Source organism: Ambystoma mexicanum, chromosome 4p, assembly GCF_040938575.1.
Source record: "Ambystoma mexicanum isolate Mex_15411 chromosome 4p, UKY_AmexF1_1, whole genome shotgun sequence".
In the NCBI taxonomy this organism is placed as follows: Eukaryota; Metazoa; Chordata; class Amphibia; order Caudata; family Ambystomatidae; genus Ambystoma; species Ambystoma mexicanum.
The window spans coordinates 670753636-670771172 of record NC_090927.1 but is presented as its reverse complement, the minus strand read 5'-3'; the positions used below and the strand labels follow the sequence as shown (position 1 = coordinate 670771172).

General features: G+C 43.1%; 1 protein-coding gene across 9 annotated transcripts in view; it reads right to left on the bottom strand.

Moving 5' to 3' along the window:
* Positions 1–17537, bottom strand: part of FAM135A (family with sequence similarity 135 member A) — a 1883908-nt gene that overhangs the window by 416693 nt on the left and 1449678 nt on the right. The window lies entirely within an intron of this gene.

Genomic DNA, 17537 nt, shown 5'->3' with positions numbered 1-17537 from the left:
TTTTGGGCAGTACATATATTAAGGTGAGTGCCAAAAGATCCATTGATACAAGTCTGCATTGATAACATGCTGTTTCTCTCGTTTGAGTGTGTGTTTTTTAAACAGTTTCATGAGCTCTCGTGTGTCATCTGGTATTTGTCATACGAATACAAGTCATCTTGCAACCCATGTAAATTCTTTACATTTTTTAGACTGGATGGAAAAGTAGGATCAAGCAAGTCAAGCGGGTGGGTTGTAAACTCTGCAAGACAGTGTCATCTGTACGCCTCAGTGTAAGGATGATGAATTGTGTAACCTTGGAAAAGGAAGGATTTCCTTTTAGCTAACTGTTCCAATTGTAATTATCCTTTTACACTGCAATTCTCTCTCCCTACCACTGGACACATGTTTAATTACATTGAGATCTGAAGAGGGAAGTTTAGAAAGCAGAAGAAAGTTGGCTCATTAATTTGCACTGTAGGTTTCCACCCACTCATTCCCAAATCTTGCTTACAAAGAATAAAGACTTTAAAGAGATTCCTCAAAGAGGCCGCTATAGCTTAGTGATGACCAGGATGTCTCGCCTCCAAGCAAACACATATCAAACCCCTCCTGTTAATGATTCAAGGTGTTTCAAAGATTTGGCTTCCATGCTATGGAAATAACCACTCAAGTAAAAAAGTTAAACTTTTCACTGTAGTGTATTCTACTCTGAATCCAAGGTGCCCCTTCTTCCGCAATAACAAGGTTATCTGCTTCTCTGGAACAGGACCAGTGCATGAAGTTCAGCATTCTTTACAAATGTAAGCAGACATGCCTGAGCCCAAGCGGGCCAGCTCCATCCAGGGTCCACCCTCGATCATGCAACCAGGACCACCTCTTAGTCCTTTTCAAATTACTGCATCTAAATAGGTGGTATTTTAGATGCCTCTATTCTGGAGATGGAAAAAATCATCCTCTCCCTCAAACCTTCAAACTGCCAGGGAGATAAATGCCCATCTCAAATCATCAGAGATGCCGCAAGAGATTTGGCACCTTTTATAGCGAAGTTAATCAATGCCTCGTTCTCTACTGGCACCATCCCTAGCAACTTAAATGAGTCCTGGGTACTCCCCCCTCCTAATAAAACAGACACTAGACCCGACTAATAAAACCAACTATAGGCCCATCACAACAGTGCCATATTTAGTTAAAATCTTAGACAGAGTGGCCTATCGCCAGACACAGGAGTATCTGGAGCTTAACCACCTCCTTGGATCATGTCAATCAGGCTTCAGGCTGAAACACGGCACCGAAACCGCTCTAATTGATCTCAAGGCCCAAATAGACAAGCTCAGAGACAAAGGGAAATCGGCCCTACTACTTCTTCTAGATATCTCAGCGGCGTTCGATTTGGTGGACCACAAGGTCCTTTGCAACCACCTAGACTCAGCAGCTCACTTCTCTCAGGAGGCTATAATCTGGATCCAATCCTTTTTGAGTAACAGAACTATGAGGGTCTTCTCGCCTTCAGCAGCAGCAGACCCTATTCCAATCACATGTGTAGTGCCACAGGGTTCCTGTGTATCACCCACTATGTACAACATTTTTACTAAGCCCCTTTTCGATGATCTGGACCATCTTGGTATCACCTACACTAACTATGCAGATGATAACCAGATTCTCATACCACTTACTGGGGATTACGACAAGGATTTGGCCTTGGTAAATAAAATCTATATCATCATCCATGCATGGATGGCTACTCATGGTCTATGCCTGAATGATGACAAAACCGCACTTATCATCTTGGGAACTACCTTTAATCTCAATAAACTTGGCCACAAATATACCTCCTTTAATATTGATGGCAACACCATTAAAGTTGCTAAAGAGGTAATAACCTTAGGTTTTTTACATAGACGCCACCATCACCTTTCCCAAACAGGTCAACTCCATGGCCTCTGCCTCTGCATACACATGCAAGCTAATTAGAGCAGGTGAACCATTCTTATCGAAGAGCAGCTGTACCATTCTGGCCAGGGCCTTAATATTGTCGAAATTGGACTATTGTAACTCCCTATACCTAGGTGCTAATAAGTACATAATCGACAAAATCCAAATCCTCCAGAATAATGCCCTTTGGAGCATCACTAGACATAGCTAGAAAGGAGCACATCTCTGAGGTAAGAAGACAGAATAACGGTCTTTCTACCAGTGACAAAATCTTGCTCAAAACCGTATCATTTACACACAAGTGCCTTAACAACGCTGCACCTCGTTATCTTATAGATAGAATTAATTGAAAATCTACCAGCAGACCAACTAGGACTGCCAACACAAACTGCTTAGTGTTAACTAGCTTCAAACTGACTACAGTTGGAGGGATCAGTTTTCCAGTGAAAGCTGCTAAGACCTGGAATTCCCCCCCCCTCTTTGAGAGCGGACCAACGCTATTTGAACGACAGACACAATATCATTAACTGGCTCAGAGAAAATGACCACTAATGCACCCAGCCATTGTACAAGCATCTTTATCCTGCAAGGTAAACAGTCTCTACATAGCCTAGATGAACTATGCTGAACCTCAACTTTGTATATTACGTGATGTTTTATTCATTATTCTGATTGTATGTATTTACCTGTAAATAGTTTACTGAGGCTGTCCTCGCTGTTTGTAAAAATGTAACCTCTTTGAAAATGTATAACTAAGCCGAAAGTATTCATGTATCCTCTGCACCCAGATACCCTTGGGTCTGGTGCGCATAACAAATAAACGAACAAACAAATAGTACCAATTTTAATGGGGACTGAGTAAGCAAAGGCCTTGCCTGGGGAAAAGGAAACTGGAGCAGTAGAGGATTAGTCACTACAGAGAGCAACTTTTACTTACACCTATGTCCCGTCCCCTTTCCCAATTTCTAATTAGAGATTAACAATCACAACATCAGATGGGATGTAGAGTCTGAAATAAAGAACTTCGGAAGACACATTGACAAACAATTCTGAGAGAATCAGCCAAAAATGTTCTGAATGATCGATTGGCCAAATAAAAGCATCTAACCCTTAAGCTCGAATCCATCGAGTAATATTTACAAACGTTGTGAGGAGTAGACCATGTGGCTGCCCTGCAGCTATCCCCTAAAGGTACTGGTCTTTGAAAGGCTCCTGAAGCACTCTTTGCCAAGACTAAATGAGAATTCAGTGCCTTAGGCAGGGTATGTTTTGCTTCCTTGTAAGTCTCCATAATACAGATTACTATCCAATAAGCAACAAACCAAAGAGCCCCTCGAAGGTTACAAAAATCTGATGCGAACACCTAAAGGTTTATATTAAGTATTAGCCCCAGCCGTGCTCATAGAATGAAGGACCCACTTCTCCACAGAGGAAGGGTCCAGGAAAAACTCTGGAAGGCATAAGTCCTGGTTTATATGAAACCACCTTTTTCTTATGGAAAACAAAGAGGTTCAGAAAAGAGTGGGTACAGCTCACTGATCCTACCAGCCAATGTAAAAGCCACCAAGAAGCACATTTTCCATGAAAGAAGCTTCAAGTCCACATATGCCTCGGGCTAAAAGGACGTATGCAGAAGGGCTGAAAGAACCACATTTAAATTCCAAACGGGGTAGGAAAGCTTCGACTGCGGGAACAGCTGTTTCAGGCCACTGAAAAACTGTAACAGAGAAAGATCCCCCCCCTATGAAATCCTGTATGCTCGGATAGCTGACAAATATTTTCAACAAGAGTCCAGCTTCATGCAAGACCTGCCAAATCGAACATAAAGGAAAGATCACTATTTTCTTTATTGTAGTTAAAGAGAAAATTATCTTTTTTACAATTTCCTTACATACAATTCATGAAAACTTCATCAATTAACCCGTTAATGTTAATGTCCATATTTATACCTTTAAACTAAGCTCACAGTTAATCTGACAATCATGTTTGGCATACCGCTTTAACTGATTATCAGTTTCACCATCGGCCAGTTCATTTCTAGCACTTTATCTAAAAAGTCAATTCCTGCACTTAGACAGGTCATGTTCCTCCCTTGGAGGTACATCATCCACCATTCATCAGCTGACAATAGGGGGGCATTATTTACAAACTTAACCAAGTAGTTTGGTCTTAGCCTTCTTAGTCCTTTACAGCTGGTCAATAGATGTTTGACTGATTCACACGTAGCCACATCTTCGCAATTCCTGAATATTTTGTCCAAATGACCGCCCTGTTGTCTGGAAAATAACACCCCTTTAGTTTTGTAGAGGTTAAATTTTAGTTGTAGCAATTGATTACAGTGATAGGGACTTGTACATTTCATCAAATAGTCCTGCAGTTTATTTAAGGATTTTGGTGACCATGGCAGTAGCATCATCGATTTATACCGATTCCTGATATTCTGGGTTTCAATCCAATCATTGTCTTTGAGTCTAGATTTTACTGCATTTGGGTTTGATATCAGCAAATCTGCTGTGACGTCCAGTTCTTTGAGGGTGTTCCAACATTGCTCATATCATTCATCCAAAGTTTTGCTTTGTGTTTTTGTTTCCTTGTACCGTAGGAGCTTATATGATAGAGCTGCATTGGTCATCAATGCTTTTCTGAATAATGCTGGTCTTTTCCACAATAGCACCGAGATAAGTGACTAAAGTGCTAATTCACATCCTATTACTACAACAGGTAACCCTTTTGGTAAATGCAGCACTTTTCACCAAAACATACCTTCAAGTAAATTCCAATTAGTTTTTTTGATTCTCAGGCCCGCTTTACTACTGTATGTCACTGTTGGTATTGTCTTTTGTTTGTAGAAGTTAACCATCGTACAAAATGCAAATTTCCCATTGGGACATGTATAATTGACGCTTGTGATGCTAGCACCTTTGTTTGTGCTATAAGTTTATGTATCCACTGTGTTGCATTATTTAAATTTGAAAATTGAATGCCCAGTTATCTTATGGCTTTCACTTTTTCGAGTTGTTCATATCCTAGCGACCCTCTAAACCTGATTTTCTTTAGCTCTTCCATTCTTTTGCGTTAGATTCAAAATGTGTGTTTTTTTAATGTTAATTCTAAGCTTATTTTTGTCAGTGTATTGTAGCTTGTTCAATTGCCGCTGTAAACTAATTTGCGTTTGATCTAGTACAACTTGATCATCTGCATAGATAATCCATGAAACTTTCATTTGTTTTATTTTAGGCGGGAAATCTTTCGCTTCCGTCAACAATGTTGGAATATCTGTCAGATACAGATGAAATAGTGCTTTGCGGCCAAGGGTGCATCCTTGTTTTACTCCCCTATTGGTCATTAGCTTAAACGATAAAATTCCATGGTTTTCAAGTCTCATTTGTATTGATGTACATGAATACAATGCTTTTATGGGCTCTAAAAGATTCTTCGGACAGTGTCAGCTTGTTAATTTGTCCCATAAATTTCTTTATCAACCGTCAATGAATTCTAAATATAGATTTCCTTTAATGGACTGCCTTTGAGTTTTCAGGATGTTTAAAATGAAAAGATTTAATTCCGTCACTACCCCTTTGGTGAATCCAGTTTGTGATCGTGAATATTACTTTTGTCAGCCCATTTTACCAAACTTTTTTGTAGTTGCGAAGCATATATTTTTCCTATGACGTCTAGTAATGTTATAGGCCTGCAATTCTTTGGATCTTCTTTTGCTTCTTGTTTGAAGATAGACTTGACCATGATTCCGGGATCTTTTTACATTCGGTTATTTGATTAAATAATATCGCGATGAATTACATTTTTTTCAGTAAATTGTTAGGCCATCTGTGCTTGCCGCATTTGATGATTTTAATTTGTTAACTGTCTCCAAAAGCTTGTGTGGATCACCATTTATTTTCCAAAGGGTTTCAGGCAACTCATCTGTTTATTTTTTTTGGAGAATGTTATTGCTGGAGACTGTAGTATAATGGGCTATCCATGTCTCTTCTGCCACTCCACTACTCAACCATGCATCTTGGTTAAATATAGTTTTGTTAATTAATGCCCATATTTCTGTCGTATTCTTTCCCCATATTGCTTTTAACATTTCTTAAATTCTTATTGGCCATGGTCCTTTTTGCCAATTTCTATAACGCTGTCTCCTTTGCTTGGTTGCTGTTTCTTTGTCATCTATTTGACTTTTCTGGATTATTTTGAGATCTGCTTTCAAAAGCTTTTTAGCGTTGTCCATAATTTTGCTGTATGGAAATTTGTGCAGTCTATGTGGATGAGCGCTACCTGATTCAACGTCTTTATAGATAGCTAAAAAGGGGGTTGAATTCAAGCTCTTCTCGTTTTTTTTAATCATGTATTCAAGATTGCTTTCTGTTTATTTTAAGCCGATTCTTGCCTTGGTTTACTTGCAGTTGGCCCAAGGTGTGCATGTTCTTAGCAGTTCCCCGTATGACCCATGTTAATTTTAACATCTTGTGGTCGCTCTCTCCTTTATGTAAGATTTCAAATCAATCAATAAGGTGTAGTTTCATGAAAACCATATATAATCGATGGTTGCATTTGTAACTTGTAATTTTATTTATTTGTAAAGCGCAGCCGAGCCCTGAGGCATCTGGGCGCTAATCTTACAGGTTACGCAGGCATGAATATAAGCAATTTTCAATTACATAGCCATGAATATACAGGCAGAACAAGTGGACATAGATATGGTGCAAAAAATACAGATATTATAATACAGGCAGATATTATACAAATTAATACATACATAGACATGCAATGGCCCGTGAATAGCAAGCTAATTATTTGCTCAATTTGTTTTATGGTGTGGACAGGTTGGGGGTCCTGCTCATGGAACCAAGTTTTAACTTTCCTGCAGAAAAGTGAGAAGGAAGGTTCCTCTCTTATGGAGATAAGGAGAGCATTCAATTTCTTTGCAGCAGGGACTGGGAAGTTGACTCCACCAGCACGTTGTTGGTTGAAACATGGGATGGCGACGCAGTGCGATTGCGCTGTTCTAGTGGGTCACATTGATGTATGCCGTGAAAAGGTGTTGGAGAGGTATGTGCCTGGTTGTGTAGGCACTTGTGGGTGAGTGAAAGTGACTTTAAGTCTATTCTTTGCTTGATGTTAAGCCGATTTATGTTCTGTCTTGTTGAAGTGATGTGCCGTTTCCTAGGAATGTTACATGTTTATCTGATTGCGTTATTTTGCATAACTTGCATTTTGTTAATGTTTTATTGGGAAGTGCCCAAATAGAGCACATTACAATAATCCAGCTTTGATGAGACTAAAGCTCTTGCTACTGAGATGCAGTTAGTTGTCGTCAGGTAAGGGCGGCAGGCTGTAATGATCTTGCATGTATAGGCTGTGGATGCTGCTAAGGCATTGGTTTGTCTCGTAAGTGAGACTACTGAATTAATGTAAATTCTTAACGTTTTCACATCATTGGCTACTTTAATGATATTGCCGTCGATGTTGAAGGATTTGAATAGGGTCCCTAGTTTGTTCAGTTTAGTTGGAGAACCAAGAAGTAGTAATTCAGTTTTTTCGTCATTTAAACATAAACTGCGCTTTGCCATCCATATTTGTATGTTGCTGTAGATATCATTAAGGGTTTTACGGTCTACAATGCGGTCACCAATGATAGGGATGAGTATCTGGGTGTCATCCGCATAGTAGGTGTACGTGACACCCAGACAGTCAAGTATATCAAATGGAGGTTTGGTAAACACATTGTAGAGGGTTGGGAAAATACAAGATCCTTGTTAGACTCCGCAAGTTACTGGCGATAGTAGGGCAGATGCAGAGGGTGCAAAGACCCTCATGGATTTGTTGCTGAGGAATCATTTAATCACAGTATTAGCTTGATCGAAGAAGTGTGCAACAAGTGTTTACATAGAATTCCATGGTTCACTAAGTCACATGCCGCTGATAAGTTCAGTAGTAAGAGTAAGGCAGATTTACCCTTGTCTTTTAGAATCTGAATTTGTGTCTTCAGGTCAATGAGCGCTGTCTCTGTCCCATGTTTAGGTCTAAATCCTGGCTGTTTCAATCCTAGCAGATTGTTTCCAGATACTGCTGTATCTGGAGGTAGGCTGTGCAGTCCAGTATCTTTAATAGAAAAGGGACCGTTGTAATAGGTCTGTAATTAGAAGGGTTATTAGAGTCTAGGGAAGGTTTGTTTTGAAAGTACCCATGCGGCTTTCAGATTAATAGGTACGGTGCTAAGTCAAATGAAGCATTGATAAAGGATGTAATGAAAGGGGCAAGTGCATTGGCTGCCGCCTTGATAAGCATGGCCGGACATATGTCGCCCTGGAAGTTGGATGGTTTAAGTTTTAGAATAATCATCACCACTTCTTTAAATGGTGAGAGGCTTGAAGTTGAATTGTGGCATATTGGGTGAAGGGGGGAGAAGGCAGGTCCTATGGGAAGGCCTTATCTATGAGGTTTGTCTTAGTTTTTATTTTATTTAATAGCAAGGTATTTTTATCTTGGAGGGCATTCTGTATGTTGGTGCACCATAAGGTAGCTTTCGTGCATGTATCAGGTACAGGTGCAGGAGATTCAAGTTCATTCAGGATGTTAAATAATTCCTTTGTACTGGAATTAGCTTTGGCTATGCGATCATCAAAGTTATCTTTTTTTGCCTGGACAATGGCTGTCTTGTAATTGAATGAGGCTGCAGTAAAGTTGTCCTCGTTAGATTCTGAAGGGGAATTTTTCCATCAGATTCCGCTATTCTTTTCACTTTCCTAAGAGTCTTCCGATGGGGAGTGTACCACTTGTTGATGTGAGCGCGGGGTTTAGGTTTCTGCAGTTTAAGTGGTGCTATGGTGTTAATAGCCTTGAGGATGGTTTTATTATATAAATCCACTAATACTGATGGGTCCAAATGCAATATACCTGGTTCAATGATCGGGAGTAGTAGGGATAATAAGTTCCCTAATGTGAGATTCTGTTTGCTTCTCATCATCATGGCAGGAGCTTGAGTTTGTGGCGTAGGTGGAGCTGCCTTGTCGATGGTGACCGTGACTAGATGATGGTCAGTCCACACGCAAGGGGTATTAGAAAGTACATTGATGCTGCAATTAAAGTCTGCTAGCCAGTCTAGCGTTCTTCCTTTGTGATGGGTGGTGTCATTTATACGGTGTGTGAACCATAGCTCAGTGATGGCATCTTTAAGGGCAGAAGCTTTTGGGTCTTTAGGATTGTGGAGGCCTAAATTAAAGTCTCCCAGAAAAATGACTTGGGAGTTACTTTTAGTATTGGCAGACAATAAGTGTGATACAATGTTTTCAAAGGTAGAGGTTGTACCAGGCGGTCGGTAAATCAAATGCATAGTGATAGTGGATGTGGTGCATGTGGATAGTTTGATGGATAGTAGTTCAGCGGATGGTAAGTGTTGCTGGGTGATCATTCTTGGATCTAGCGCTGTTTTGTGGATGAATGCGATTCCTCCTCCCTTGGAAGTATTGCCATCTCTGTCCGAATGTAGTATAGTGTAGCTGTCTGGTATGGCCAATGCTAGTGAGGGGCCTGATGTTGGATTCAGCCAAGTTTCCGTGATGGCAGTGAAGTCAAGGTCGTGGAGTGTTATGATGCCAGATATGTCCAAAGCATGTGATTGAAGTGATCTGGCATTAATGAGTCTGGATTTGATAGTGTTAGCATGGCTGCTGGGTGTGGGCATCTGTAGTTTATGGTTGATCACTGGTTTCGTGGGTCTCGAGGTCGAGTTGTCATTAGAAGAGGTGGCTGTAGTGTTAACTTTGCTACCCCGTGTGTGTAGGCGTGATGATCTAGAGCAAAGTATGTAGTTTCTCAGTGGTATAGGACAAGAGAAGGTGATGCTAGGTGTGGATGAACATACAGATGATTGGACTGACTTGGTAGTGGAGTCAACTAGAGGCAATGTAGCATGTGATTTAGCCTCTATGGCATGGGGCAATACAGAATTAGGTTGATGGTCAATGTAATCCGGATTAAGGATTAGAGAAGGGAGTTTCTGTGGGTGGCACAGAACCGTGTTGAGGCAGGGTTGTAGACATTTTGAAGGCATTATCTTGTCTGGTGGTGGAAGACTGGCTGTCATAGTGAGACTTGTGGTGAGTACATTGTGATCCAGAAGGGTGTCCATGGGTTTACAGTGAGGAGAGGCTAACCGTAGTGTTGTTTTGGATGTATGAATATAGGTATTGACATAAAAGAGGAATAGGAGCGCTAGTTGTATGGGCAGCATGGCTAATGTCAAAGTAAATTAATCATTAGGCATATACTTTTTGTGGGCAAGTATAGACTATATTGTATGTGAGAGAGTTGGGGAGTGGGAGATGGTATAGACTTTCGGGAGGTATACCTGTAGTACCTTCTATGTGAATATGGTTTGGGAGCTGGTGGGTCATTTTCAGTAGTGTGGATCGTAACGAAAGGCAACAACCTAACTGCTACTGTAAGTAAATATCTATGTTAGTCAGATCTTCAGATCAGTAACGAGCAATCAAAGGGCATACAAGGTAGAACACAGAGCAGTTTGCAGTAGAGGCCGAGGCCACGGCTAGAGCAGGTACGTTTAACATGGTCATATTGGCAGGGCGATTTGTGAACAGACAAGGTGTATACAAATTGGACTACAAGCAGTTTGAAATGCAGGCTAGGGCTAAGCCAGCAAGTTTTCTAAAGTGACCGCGTAAACAGGGGCAGAGAGCATGCAATGCAGAATAAGAAACAGTTTGCAGTAAGGGCCTAGGCCACGGCTAATGCCGGTAAGGTAGCATGACCATATGTGCAGCGGAATTTCTGATCAAATAAAGGAGCATACAAAGCGGACAACAAGGCAATTAACAATGCAGGCGTAGACTAAGGCTGGTAACTTTAAAATGACCACCTGGGCAGGGGGTTAAGTGAGCAATCAATAAACATACCAAGCAGAGAGTAAAATCAATTTGCAGTACGGGCGTAGTCCACAGCTGTAGTGTAGGAGTTAACAATGTCCGTAGGATATTTCTATTGAGTCCGCAGCTGGCACACGGCTTGGGGAGCATGATGATTATTATTGTACTGCGTGGGAGGGACAAGCATCCACGGAGTAAAACCGCAGTGTGTTGTAGAGTGAAGGCACAGGTAGGCTGGGTGTATAGATTGGATGTCTAGATTGTCACAGTTGGAGCAATGCTCAAATAAGTGAGAGAAGGAGAAATCTCACCCAACGCTTCTGTCTTAACATACATGTGCGGTGTAAGAAAGCACAGCGGCGAAGATTCCAGGCAGCTTGCAGCGCGGCACGCTCGATCAGCTCAGTCAGGAGCCTTTTTTCATGTGCCTTATTTCGTGGGCCGGCGCTCGCCTGCCGGCAAGATGGGATTGGCTTGATAAATATGTTGCAGCCAATCTGGATGATTTTGTACTCAATGGCTCAAGATGAAGAAGGTTGCATTGCGAAGGGGGCGGCCAAGTTTGAAAGAGGGGATCCTCGTGTTGCTTAATAACGGATGTGTCTTAAATAGGCAAATAAACAAAAATCTGTAGTTTTTTCACAAATATAAGCAGATTCTTGATGGGATATGGGCGGAGCTGCAAATAAGGCGATGATTGAATCACGGGTACAGCGCATCTGCGAAAAAGCTTGGGCTGAAGGTAGATTTGCCCCACCCAGCAGGGTGAAGGTGATGATGGAACTGCTCCTGCAGCCAGGACGAATGCGGCCAGAGCTCCAGCTCTGGTAAGGAATGCTTGTTTGTTTGCATGCTTGTTCTCACTCACCCAGGATGTTTCTCCAGGGATATCACTGGCTGTCTGCCCATTTAACATACAACAATTTAGGTCATTCATACTGGAAACCCAACTAGCAATACTTTGTAGTTTTAATGTTTTCTGGCTTACGTCAAAATCAATTGGGACTCCTTCTGGATCCAAGCAGTGTATCTTCAAGTCTCTGCAGATGATTACATAAACATTTTCATTCTCGGAGTTACATTTATCCACCACCTTAGTGATTTCTGTTGTAAGCTCTCTTGTTGCAATTGTTTTGGGGTTCCAATAAGTATTTATAATTACTGTACTTTTAGGAAATCCCATTGTTGGATTATTTTGTTGTAGTGCAGTGACCTGGATATATGAGTTCACGTTCCATGCTTCTTTGATTGTGAACCCTGCATTAATTTTGATGCTTGTTAATAGACGCCCAAAGGGTCTTCCTTTTAATCCTTTCTTAGCTGGGTTTATAAAGGTTACATAGCCTATCCTTTCTAGGGTCCCACGCAGCTATGTCTCTTGTAGGCATATCACAGCTATATTGCCCAAGTCCACTGCATTAGGTTGACATAAATGGCAAAAGCCTCTGGTATTCCAAGATATCAACAAACCCTCACTATCCAAAAGGGTAAACATGTTTCATTTCCCCATCGAGGCACCAGTGGCAGAATCTCACCATAGACACTTTAATAATGTCCAGATTTAACTGTAACAAGTTCAGGTGCCTACAAATCAGGGCAGCTGGTAGCAGGTTAAGTTAAGTAATTGGGGGGAGTAGTGCATTATCATCCAGTCCTGCGGAGACACCAGGTCCCTGTGAAGAGACACATGCCACAGAGGGCAACAAGCTAGCTCCAATCACTCAAAAAATCAAATCCTACCAGGCCACTAGTCTCAAAGGCACTAAACAATCTTAAGTTTGTGCACCATCTTCAGTAACAGAGGCAGATGGAGGGTGAGGGGGTAGATGTCACGCTGTCCCCTCATTCTGTCCCTTTTTCACAAACATCTAGGTCAGACAATACTCACACTCTATCTACGACAGGCAACACTCACAATACACCAGTTACCCCAGTGAGGTTTCCACTCCATGTCCCTCACAGTGGACGGGTGTCAAGTGAGCGGGTTTACCCCAAGGGCCACATATGCAGACTCAAGGGTTCCCCGTTCCTTCACTGGCGTCTGCAAGACGGAGCTCGCAGGCACCGGCTACAGGACGCCGCAAGCAGAAAGTGAATTTCGCGATCATGGAGACCATTGAGATCAAAACAACGCTCACGTGTCGCGTCTGCGGGTCACGTGACACGTTCATCCATCTCACTCGCGGATCAGGTGACGCGGAAGCCTCCGCTATTTAAGCACTGAACTTCCGCACGTCCGCGCTTCACAGCTGTTCTTTAGAGGACTCTGTATGGCGTTTTGATACCTTGTGTTTCACGGCTCTTGACTCTTGGACTGTTTTTGGATTTGCTTTGCTCACGTCTTTGGCTCTGTTTGCTGGATCATCTCGAACTCGGAACGCCTTTTGGACTGTCTTGGATTACCCTGAATTGGACTTGGCATTTTTTCCTCTTCACTGCATTACATTATCAAGTACTTTGGATTTTGGTCCTTTTGTTTCATCAAGTTACAGGAGGGCAATTTGGGTTTTAACCCAGCCTACTGTTCTTCTCCCTACTGTCATCGGGGAAACCAGCTCACGTGCCCCTCCACATAATTATCAACCATCATAGGTTCTGGGCTTCCTCACCCATCAGTTTAGGTAAGCCCTGCTCTTTATTCTGCTTGTTTGCTTGTACTGTGCTCAATTGATTGCTAATAAAGGTTTTCCTTTACAGCTGCCTTGGGTTTCAACATTTTCAGTGGATCCGAGCTTCAAGAACTACCCACCTGTGGCCTCAATGATCGCATAGGGAGTAATCTTGTATTCTCTCTCTGTGGTACTTGGGGACGGAGGTTTCAATACTCTTCAAGACAATCAAGCAACCTGACAGACTGTCTAGCCATTCTTTGTTGTGCGGAGTATGCAGGGTGCCGCGGACGACCCCATGGCAGCTATGATTCAAGCGATCACAGTACTAAGAGCGGACATGGCTGCAGCCACGACAGCCCTTCACCAGCGTTTAGACGCTATTCAGAGTACCCGCAACCCATTACCTGCAGATGCAAAGTTCGGGGACGCGGCATCACCTGCCCCAGTTCCCCAGGCCCAACCACTCCTGCTCCCGTGATTCTACCCACTCCTTTCCCATTGGCTGCACCTGAAAGATTCCAGGGGGATCCCACCAAGTACCGCACATTCATAAATCAGTGCAAGTTACACTTCCTGTGTCGACCTACCTACTTCCCCGATCCTACGTCTAAGGCTGCCTTTCTGTTATCACATTTATCTGGTACAGCCGCTGCCTGGGCCAACCCACTTCTTGAGAATAATAACCCAGCATTATACGACTTCGACCTCCTGGTGACAGAAATGTCATATGTCTTTGACACCCGCCACAAAGCCCAGTCCAGGGATCTAGAACTATTAGAATTACATCAAGGCAGGGGAACACTCATTGAATATATCACAAAATTCAACCAACTGTCAGCCGAGACTTCATGGCTTGAGAGCAAGAGGGCTGTGGTATTCTACAAGGGTCTGAACAACTCTATGAAGGATGCATCATCAGTAGTTCCTTCCTTGCCATCAGCGTTCTCCGATTTAGTAGATCTGGCTCTCCAGGTCGATGCCAGGCGCTCAGAACGGGAAGCTGAAGCTGGGTTTTCTGGTTCTAGCCCTTCTGCAGGATCATCTCATTCCGAGTCTGTTTCAGAACCTATGCAAGTGGGAGGTCTACGTAGTCCTTTAACTTCCACAGAAAGGGAACGCAGGAGGGTGGACAATGCTTGCTATTATTGTGGGTTGATTGGTCACTTTGTGAAAGAATGTCCATGTCGACCAAAGGCTAAAGCTCAGGGTTTTCGGGCAGCTCGACCATAGATCCGGGGGTGGGTTCGAGCGCTATAAGTCAACTCCCCGGACCAGGTACCTGCGTTTGGCACCATCAGACCTGTAATGGTACATGCATTGTTACAAACCAATATTAAGATCTCACATTCAGTAACTGTCATCATCGATTCTGGTGCCACTGGCAATTATATCGATATCAATATGGCCCACACACTTAATCTCCCTCTTATCACCAAGACCCGACCAGAACCCGTACAGACCATAGATGGGAGTTCGTTAGTTTCTGGCCCAGTTAAACAGCAGACAGCACCTCTCACTTTGGTCATACAAACTAACCACAAAGAAACCATTAGCTTTGACCTGATCTCCATGCCTCAATACGGCCTTATTTTAGGCATCCCTTGGTTGCGTATGCATAACCCTTTGATCAATTGGAAGACAGGTTCTGTGTTTTTTGAGTCAGAAGTTTGCCAGGAGTTTTGCCTTACTACACCTCCTACTGAGAGCACTCCAGCCCAACTTCTCAGTACTGTTTCACAACTCACGTTGGAACCTTCTTCCGTCCCCTTGGCAGACATGCACATTGTTGGTCTTGTAGCAGAGACAATTCCGGAGCCTTATCGGGACTACCTGGACGTCTTTGATAAGGGATCATCAGAAATCCTTCCACCTCATAGGTTGTACGATTGCCCTATTGAATTACTACCAGATTCTGTAGTCCCAAAGGGTCGTGTATATTTGCTATCTCCCACTGATGAACAAGCCTTGAAAACTTACCTTCAAGAGTCCCTACGTAAGGGTCACATACGTCCATCTTCGTCTCCAGCAGCCAGCCCTATCTTCTTTGTCCCAAAGAAGGAGGGAGACCTTCGCCCATGTGTTGACTACCGACGTCTAAATGCCATCACTAAAAAGGACAGGTATCCTATAACTCTCATCACGCCCCTATTAGATCGCCTCCCGCATGCCTCAGTATACACTAAGTTGGATCTCAGGGGTGCGTATAATCTAGTACGTGTGAGAAAGGGTGATGAGTGGAAAACGGCCTTTTGCACTCATTACGGGTTATCTGAATATTTGGTCATGCCTTTCGGCCTTTGCAATCCGCCTGCTACATTCCAACGCTTCATGAATGAAATATTTAGCGATATTCTAGATGTATTCATGGTGGTCTATCTGAATGACATTCTCATTTTTTCACGTTCTCAAGAGGAACACATCCGACATGTAAGGAAGGTACTAAAACGTTTACGCATGTTCTCCCTTTTTGCAAAACCCGAAAAATGTCAATTCCACACTGACATTGAATTTTTAGGGTTCCACATCACTCCTGATGGTCTCACTATGAACCATGCCAAAGTCAAAGCGGTATTGGAGTGGCCGACTCCCACCAATCTTAAAGCATTGCAGTCTTTTTTGGGTTTTGCAAACTATTATAGAAGATTCATTTCTGGATTTTCTTCCATAGCAGCACCTCTTACTCTTTTGACCAGTCCACTAGTTCCATTAATTTGGTCCAATGATCAACAGCTTGCATTTGATACCCTAAAAGCTGCGTTTACCACTGCTCCTGTCCTCCAACACCCTGACAGTGATCTCCCTTTTATAGTTGAGGCGGACGCGTCCTCGTTCACCTTAGGGGCAATGCTGTCTCAAGAATGTGTCTCTACTGGACGCTTGCATCCAGTCGCCTTTCATTCCCAGAAGTTTACACCCACAGAGTGTCACTATACGGTGACCGAAAAAGAACTTCTGGCTGTCAAAGAAGCTTTCCAAGTCTGGCGTCACCATCTCCTGGGTGTAAAACATAGTATGACGGTCTTCTCGGACCATCAGAATCTCCTCGATTTAGCTTCTCTGAAATGCTCAAATAGCAGACATGTTAGGTGGCATCTGTTTATTTCTGCTTACGATTTCCAGATCATGCATCGTCCTGGTACCATTCATGGAAAGGCTGATGCTTTGTCTCACTCTCCTGGGGGGGTTTCATTGCCAGTCTATCCAGAGACCCTGTTAGATAAGAAACATGTGATATGTCTCTGTACTCCTTCTCTGACTCTGCTGGATATGGTCCGTAAGTGGGTTACCACTCACCCATCCTTACTTTCAGATTGGGATTTGGTATTACAAGACGGTCTGCCTTTCTTTCAGAACAAGTTGTTTCTACCTACCACTGATGTTCACAATCTGGCTCTCGAATGGTCCCATGATCTCCCTGTTCATGCACATCCTGGGCAGCGAAGAATACTTTCGCTTCTACAACGTTGGTGTTGGTGGCCTTCCATGAGAAGGGATGTGGAATGCTATGTTAACACTTGCTCTGTTTGTGCCCAATCCAAAACATAGGAAAGGACGACCGTTGGGTCTCCTGCAGCCTCTTTCCATACCTCCGAGGCCCTGGCATACCGTGACGATGGATTTCGTGACGGACCTTCCCAGGGTTCAGGGTTTTGATTCCATCTGGGTTGTGGTAGACTCGTTCACCAAAATGGCACGATTTATTCCATGCTCGGGCATTCCCTCGGCTCCTGTTCTGGCAGGATTGTTTTTCAAGTCCATCGTATGCCTTTTTGGTTTATCATCAGTGTTGGTGTCCGACAGGGGTCCTCAGTTCACTTCTCGTTTCTGGCGTGCCTTGACTAGATTAGTGGGGATCGATTCCCGTTACTCTTCGGCCTACCATCCGGAGACGGATGGACAGACCGAGAGGGTTAATGAAACCATGGAGCAGTATCTGCGTTGTCCGATTCTCCAGCATCAACAGTCCTGGTTTCGTATCTTGCATATGGCTGAATTCGCCTATAACAACGCGGTGCACTCCTCCACTGGTTTCTCTCCCTTCTATGTCTTGTATGGTCAGCACCCTAAAATCCTGCCCATCCCGGATTTCTCGCTTTCTGGTAATCCAGCTGCCTCTTCT